This window comes from Pygoscelis adeliae, unplaced genomic scaffold (genome assembly GCF_000699105.1).
Source record: "Pygoscelis adeliae isolate BGI_AS28 unplaced genomic scaffold, ASM69910v1 Scaffold121, whole genome shotgun sequence".
Lineage (NCBI taxonomy): Eukaryota > Metazoa > Chordata > Aves > Sphenisciformes > Spheniscidae > Pygoscelis > Pygoscelis adeliae.
Window position 1 is genome coordinate 7,434,362 of NW_008824359.1, and position 8,658 is coordinate 7,443,019.

Below are 8,658 nucleotides of genomic sequence, written 5' to 3' on the forward strand. Positions count from 1 at the left end.
GGGATGTGACGTTAGAGCGACGCCACGCAGGCGTGATGTCATGCCCTGTGAGGCGCGTCGCTTCCGGTGAGGGGGGCGGCCCTCCCGCAGGCCTGGGCCCAGCGGGGCGCGATGGACGGAGCCCCCTGGGCCTCGGTGGCACCAAGGGGACACGGGGGAAGCGCAAACACACGAGGTCCCCCAAGACGTGAGGTCAGCAGCCACTGGCCAAGCTACGGTATGACAACATGGCGCTGGCCGAGGCCAGGTTCGCACAGAGGCGTTCGGGACGTGCACCGGCACGAAGGTCTGAGGCAAGGGGGAGCCGTGGTGGCCCCTTCGCAAATGCCTCCAAAAATAGTATTTCTAACTGCAAAGCGTCCTCCGTATCGGGCTGCGAGGTAAGAACGTCGCAAAGCCTGTCTGGCTGCGAAAAGCGTAGGACTAGTTCAAGAGACGGTGAAGAAACTTCTCTTGGGGATTGGGTGTCCTGTTGCTCAACTCCTTGAGCAGGACAGGTGCTGCTGTTGATGATCCCTCCGGGTGACAGGAAGGACCAGAAACCTGCATATTTTGCCAAAGAAAACCTTTCGATGAAACAACTGTTGAGGAGAGTGTGGCAAATTGGTGAGTTCTGCCGGATTTGGGAAATGAGACTGTTGGATGATCAGCATACAGATGGAAAATTCTTCTACCTCCAAGAAGGAATCCATACAGAGGTTCAAGAGCAGGTTCATTTATCAGAGTTAAAATGCCAGAAAGGCTTTTGATTATTCAAAAAAAAAAAAAAAATCAGGAGCTCCATCACGAAGAAGATTGAAGGGGAAGGTCCTCTAAGACCGTGGTAACTATCTTCTGTGGTAATTAATGGCAGAACACTGATGGCAAGACTTCAGGAATAAATAAAGTATTAGACATTTGCCTTTCTACATGGAGGAAGACGAAAAAGCAAAAGCTGGAAGGTGTTTTATCTCCCCTCTTCCCCGCTGTGAACAGTTTAAGACCTGTTTATGGGCAGAAATTAGACAAGGTGAAAAGACTGTAATCTGCAAAACACTGTGAAATACAACAGACTTCAGAAAAGATAGGTAACGTTTCAAAAAGATACGTTTAAATGTGAAGTCCAGGTCAAAGGAAGAGTTTGGTTTGCCTTCAGGCGCACCTTCAAACACAGAAAGTAAGTACTGCTGAGAGTGAGGGTAAACATGACTCAAGCACTAATCATTTTTAAAACAGAAACTGATAAGCTCAACACCACCCAAAAATGACTCCGTTGTATGAATAACAATCAAGTGGGTCTAGCCGACAGAAAGGACCCACACGTAACAAATGTGATTACTGCACTTAGCTTCCTCAATATTCTGCTTATAATAAAATGGCCTTGAAAAACAGCGTTTTTGTAGATAGCGGTTAGTTTGCAAAGCTCTGTGAGGTCCTCATCTGCTCCTCGCTGCGGTTAGGCAGGTATTGCTCATCACTCGGTGAACTGAACTAAGAACAGAAAAGCAATCACAGCAAATCAAGCAAAGATTATCCTAGTCGGTTTTTTTTTTTGTCTCTAACAGCAGCTCTTTAAAATCTCACAGACCTCTCTGATCTGCAGCTGAAGGACTTTCTGAACCAGACATGATATCTTCACATTCAGTATATTTACAGTCACTCGTCATTAATGTTTTTCTCCTCCACAAACTCGCCTATATGCTTTTCAAACTCAGGTAAGCTTGTAGTATCCACACTAGATAATACGCCTGCTTCATATATAATTTTGTGCCCTCTAATTAAAGGTAGCTAAGCTCTTATATAACAATCCCCAACCTGCCTGCCAAGGGGTGAAATTCATAAGCAGGAGGGAAGGGGGAAAAAAAAGTCTTAGAAACATCTCTGTGGCAAGCTAATCTTATTTCAAAGCCTTTGTTCTTCAAGATTGCTTGGGGAGTTAATGTTGTTTATGGTTGTGAAAGACAGAAGTGTTTGGAATAAGGGAAAAAAAATGTAGAATCATAGAATCGTTTAGGTTGGAAAAGACCTTTAAGACCATCAAGTCCAACCATTAAGTAGTCACGTTGTTTGCTAGAAGTACAGCTCAGCAGAAGAAAGGAGGAGAAGGGTCTGGAGCTGTGGAAGTTCTTTGTACAGCTGCTGCTGGAAATGAGAAGACTTGTGAGGATCGGTTCAGGGAAAGGAGGATTCAATCAACTTCTGTCTAAAAGCAGGCATTGCTGACTGCATCCCCTGTTTTGCCAGGCTCCATCAAATCAAGGATCTGTCAGACACAGTGTCCTGTTTGACAGCAGCTTCTCCTCTTTGTCCTTCAGAGGACATCCTACTGATCCACATAGTCACAATATTCCCCTGAGAAGGGGAACAACGCACAAGCTTCCCCTGCCGGCAGCACCTTATGCTGTCAGAAGTCACCTACTCCCTCAGCCAGAAACAGCAGGAGAACCTTGATTTAGGAGTGGGATTCCCATATTGAGCCCTGCTTCCCAGGCTGCAAAAACCTAGCACACCAGAATGCTGCTAAGAGTTTTAGAAAGTGTGACACGGGATCAGATTTAAGTCCAAATACTTTGCACAAACTGCTCCAGGCTTGCTAATCCCTCCTGGTTGCTCATTAAAAACTTCCTGCTACACGCAGCTTTACCAGTTGTCTGGGAAGTCGGGAGTGCCTGGACTGCATCGAACCGTGTCGTGTTCTGCAGTTTGGCCGAGCAAGGCCCCTCTCTAGAAGGATGTTCCGCCAGTACCCCCCAAGAAACATGCGATGTTGTCCTCGCTGCCTCCATACAGTGTTAACGGTATTATCACGTCGATTTGGGGAGTGGCTGCGTATCAGCCCCAACAGATGGGATTGCCCTACAGTGGGCTGTCTGCAAACAAGAACAGACAGTTCAGGACATGCGCTCTTAAGTCAACCAGGCAGAGGCGGGCTGGGGAGGAGAGGTACAACAGATGGGAGCAACAAATAGCACGTGATGGGCTGAGAAACAGAAGAGAAGGAGACTCGGCACTGAGGCAGGCAAAGGAGTGCAGAGAAGCTATGGGGAGACTGAGTGAAGGAGAGCATTGGATAAAATGGGCAGAAATAGCGTACAGAGGTCCCAGATGACTGTATGAGCTGGCTGCTGTGTGCAGTCACTTCTCACTGGAGACTTAGCAGCCTTTCCAGGAGGCTTCACCGCGGGCTTCACTCCATGGCTTTCCTGTTAGGCTACCAGTTGGAGAGGCACCAGCAGGGATCCTGGTGTCTCGGGTAACACACCTCCTTTGTGCAATCCCAGGCCAGCGGGCACTCACTGGGGGGCCTTCTGGGCCCTCCTTTTAGCCCCAAGGGAGCCCTTTGCTCCAGCTACCTGTGCACCTCCCAGTCATGGGGCAAGAAGAAACGCCAGTGCAAAAGTGCAAAGGAGATCAGCATCGCATGATGCAAACTGTAACCTGAGACAAGGGAGACAGTCCAGAGGCCTTGCACACAGATGGCTATCTATGCGGGACTGACTTGGAAGGCATCTGACACCCCAGAGCCCACGTTACAGTGATGCATTTGGGGGTAAGAAAAGGATTTGTAGAAGTTGCTTTCTCTGTTGTTGATGTGAAATACCTACACGGGTGCTTCAAATGAAGGTCATTTCCCCAGAAAGGAACATGAAGAGGCAGAATTTGTAAGCAATAACCACAGCTCCAAAAAGGAAGGGAAGATGTAGGACTGCGTTTTCTTCAGAAGGCTTGTCAGCTCACAGGACGCATTCCTGTGGTTGAGATCCAAAAACACTGAACCTAGGTTAATAACCCATGAAGCATTCAGACTTGCACTCTTGTCCTGTATAGAAATTTACCAGTCGTGTTCCAAAACAGCATAAAAATAAGTGTCTCCAATGGAAAGTGCCATCCTATCCCAGCTCGATATACCTGATATCAAGCAAAGTCCCTTTCTAAGACTGTTTTAGTTTTCACTTGTAGAATCTAACAGTATCCGAGTGTTAACCTTACCCCAGAGTCTTAACAGTGGGATCCTTGCTGTGGACATGCAGCTCCACTAACTTTATTCTCTACACGGCTTCCTACTTAGAAGATCTAACTAATGTTGATTGTATGACTTTTCTTCCTGGAATAGCTATGTCCCTGTCCTGCACAAAATCAGCCAGCAGACTCGCTCTCGTGATACGCTAGAAGCTGCACAGGAGTTTGCTGAACAGCTGTCAGCCGGGGCTGTAAATGTGAGTGTGTGTACTGATAGGGTGTATCTCTAGTTCTGAAGCGCGGTGTCATAACTGTCAGGCTGTGCAGATAGCACAAACACAACGATTCCTACAGTCCCTGTTCCAACAAAGATCCTCTTGAGTGAACAAAGTCCCCCCTACATTGGTTTCTGCACCTAAGACCAACCAGTGACTCATTCTGCTGGGCTGAGGCCTCAGTTAGCAAAGCCAATTAGGACTTTGCATATACATGAGACGCTGGCCTTGATGGGAAGGGGGGGGCCATGTCCTTGTATTGTTCTTTTAGGAAGCACAGCCTTGCTCAGAAACACTGTAGAACCTAACGGGTCCTACCCTGCCACTGAGTCGGTGACCTCAGTAAGAGTGGGAACAGTCTAACAGAGGGAGAATAACTCTTGGGAGCTGTTCATGCAGAAGAGCCGCTGGAAGGATGGAAAGGCAGCAGAGGAAGTTTGAAATGCGAAGGTGACGATTCACAACTGAAGGATCAGTTAGGTACTACGGCCCTCTCTCTCCGATGTCGGGGCAGTCAAAGACCTGGTGATACAGCCTAGGAGAGCCAGTCGTATCTGTAATGAGCTGCAGTCCTGGCCAGGAGTGTGGATGGTGCAGAACAGCCCTTGAGTGCGTGGACTGAAGCAGGCAAGGCTCAGGGGAAGCAGAGAGAACAAGCTATAGCTTTTCAGCAAGAAACTGAATCCAGGTCACACAATTAAGATGCTAGCAGATTCTTCCATGACCAGATCATTCACTTGGGTAAACCCATAGAGGCACTGAGAATGGCAGGTGCTCTGCCATATTTACTGGTGAATACTGATTTGGACCCCACTTCTGCCCTCAGACAAGTTCATGCAATTCCCATAAGAGGCAGTGCATGCAGCAGTTTAGGACTATAACGTATCTTTGGGAGAAAAAAAAAAAACTCCTCGGATGTCAGGGGAAGGAAGTTACAGAGTCTCCACAGAAGGAAAAAGTGGTACAGCCTGATTCATTTTATTTCTCCTAAAAATATTCATAGAAAATGTGTTGCTGGGGATATCACTGCATGGGATCATATTGATATGAAAGCAGTACTGGGAGGTTGGCTCGGAGGACCCACGCGAACTGGAGAACATAACAAGATGCGATATGATCACCAGAGGCATGTAGTAGCGTAAGATCACTGTATGCCAGGTTGTATTCTTACGTTTTTTCTACAAGCTTTTGCCACTGCCCGCTGTCAAGAGACAGGTTAATAAGAAAGTGGACTTTTGCCTTGACTTTATACGGTCTTACGTCCCTCAGACCATAGCAGCCAGCACTAATGAGTAAATTGTCAATCCTAGATATGAGTTCCTGTTGTGTCCAAAGAGTCGCCAGGGAGGGAGACTGAACTTGACTTTGGTGGCAGGTCAAGCCACACAGAATGGGAAAAGAAGAAACATCTTCTCCCTGTGGCGCTGAACTGGTTTAAGCCTGATGTTCATTATTCCCAACAGATCTGACACAGGCTATGCTTGTGCACAAGAAGGTGTCACATTGTGTTGGCAGGCGAGGGAGAACCTCGGACTGATCAAAGTCAGCTGTAATCTTCCTTCTGTGAGTGACTGGCATTGCTTTTGCACCCAAACGTGCATCACGGTGGATTGCCACTTCCTTGGAGGAGAACAGACGGGGAAGGTTTTATTTAGAAGTCATTCTTTTTAATTAAAAGAAAGAGCTTGATGCTGGTTTGGTTCAATTAGATTTGCCTTTTTTTTTTTTTTTTTTTTTTTTTTTTTTTTTTTTTTTTTTTTTTTTTTTTTTTTTTTTTTTTTTTAAGTGAGGTGAAGCAAGTGAGGTGAAGCACTGTGTGAACCGTGGATGCACTGGTTTTAAGATCATTCACGTGGCATCATTCCAGCTCTTGTGACCTCCTGCAAAGTGAAAACACAGGTGTTAGCCCTTCAGGTAGGCCAAGAAGGAAGCATACTTCTGCTGATAGCATCTTTCAGCCTGGCTGTTCAACACTGTATAAGATCACGGCCTGAAAGGTAACATTTTCTCCAGGCAGGCTGGTCAGAGAAAGCGGGATTTTCTGCAGCAGGTTTTACTCCAGCACTGTGTGCATACGTCTTGGACTGCAGTGGCTGCAGTCACATTTCTCTGTGTAAGGGGAGTGTACGGCATCCTGCACAGTAACGTACCAGGATAAAGCCTTCAGTCCTTCCCTAGATGCTTTTGTGTTGCTGCCTTCTTATAATCAACATTTTGTGAACACAGGATAGTAATCCTGCAAGGGCAGCTCCCCTTAGGGACAGTAATTTGTCCACCGCAATGTGAGACACATGAATACTGCTGATGCTCTAATGGCAGATATTTTATCTGGTTTCTTTTATATCCACGATGCTAATTTGCACCCTCACGGTGAAGGGTTTTACAAGAGAAATGAGACACAATTAATGACAGTCCATAACGACAAGAATTATCAAAAAAATGGGAAAGGAGAAGGGAACAGAGACGGTTCTGTGAAGAGCAGAAGTGGTTGGAGGAGACAAGGGGCCAATCTTATAGTGGAAAGCACCACCACCACAACAAAAAAAACCCCAAAATATATTGGTTTTGAAGCCGCGTACTCAAATAGCAGCAAGATTACTCATTAGGACAAACTTTTAGCAGTAAGGAAAGTCCTGGAAAAGATCACTTGGGGAGGGAGCAGGGTTTCTGTTGCTAAGAGATTTAAGAGTAGGTTAGGTATGCCCCATCAGCAAACGTACATTTAGTGGATCGTGTCGCAGGGCAAAGGGAGAGGCTTAACAACCTCCTCTCTTTAGATTTAGGGCCTGAATCTCTCCCCGTGCTTGCTACTTCTGCAGCTCTGAAGCCTTTGCAGCATAACTCTGTTTGCATATAGAACAATCCTCCAGTTCTGGTGTCACCCATAGAATTGTCTGTGATTTATTTAATATCCAAGAAACATCCAAAATAATGAGGGAACAGTTTTTTATCTTGAGACTCTACCAAAAAGGCCACTGATCCAAGTTTTGAAGGTTACACAGTCCTCAAGAAGCCCTGACCTGCACTGCAACCAGCTAGTAGGAATTCCTAGATCTCGGAAAGAGATGTGTTTGTTATTTTGGGGAAGGAAACAAAAATTTGTTCCCTGAAGACTTTCCTATACGTGCCCATTTACCCACTGTCTTGCAGCTTCACATCTAAGCAAACAAAATGGATGAAGGCTACATCCCAAATATAACAGTAATGATTTGAAATATATTTGCATGTATAGGTAACGAGCCAGGCAGGGAAAGATCAGGCCCTAAGTCATACCCTTCATGAACACTTGCCTGTACAGAGGCCATAACGTTGCTAAGAAATCCACAGCAAGTTGATGCTTACCCTTAAGCAGGGTTTCCACACCTCAGAGTGGATACACAGAGCTCACCAGGGGCAGGGAGGTGCTCTAATTCAAAGTGACTCTCGCTTCCCTTTTGCTGACTTCCCCGGTTTTCCGGCAGAGCTCCTGTAGCACACCGAGAACGTCACATGGAAGGCTCGGGACAGAAACACTTAAGCCCCAACCAATCTCCCTGCCCTTCACAGCTTCTGTGAAGGCCAAATACATTCATCCTGTAACAAACATGAGTAACCACAGCCAAAAACAAAGGCAGAAGGGAAACATTCTATACCCTCAGCAGTTGTTTTTGCAGAACTAGGTTTACTCTAACAGTGCTTGGGGTGCAGACAGCATCCGTCTGTCTTCCTTTCTGGCCTTGACAGCGCAGGTCTCTGCACAAGGACTCATTTAAGTAGGCTGTGGAAACAAGATGCGTAATTAGTGCAGCTAACGACAAAGACGAGTTTCCAGTCTAAGCAGGAGCAGCGTTTCAGGCAGCTCTCAGGCCAGTAGAAGACAGTTTGTTCACACTATGTTTTCTCTGTCCAGTAAATCATGGCCTGCTTTCCTAAAAATCTGTATCCTTCTAAACAACACACAACCTGGTATGAAAACAAGCTCATACAGGTCTTTGAGGTGAGCAGATGTTGCAATACAGTAAGGTTTAAGGAATGTACGCTGTGAGACATGAAAACCAGACTATCTTAAAAATTCAGACAATGCCTCAGACCAAGTTTATCACACACCACAAAGAACAATGGTCATTAATGCAATGAATGTAATTGTCCTCCTCTATCAAGGTTCATCTGGATCTGGCCTTCCAGATATTCCACTGAATAGCTGGGCTGTTCAGTGTGTACCTGAGCTAGTGAATATGTGAAAACACAGCAAGGTTTCAAGCTCCAGAGGAAGGGAAGACTTTAATGGAAAGGAAGTCGGGCTTAATCCTTTACTTAGTTACAGTAAGGGAGAAAAGCCTTGAGTTTTCCCTTAGAGAAGATACTCCATAGTCACAGAAATACCTTTTCCTTTCACCCACCCAACAATACTAATTCTCTGATAACTTTCCAATCCAAACAGTGTCCATCTGAGGCTGGCAGCATC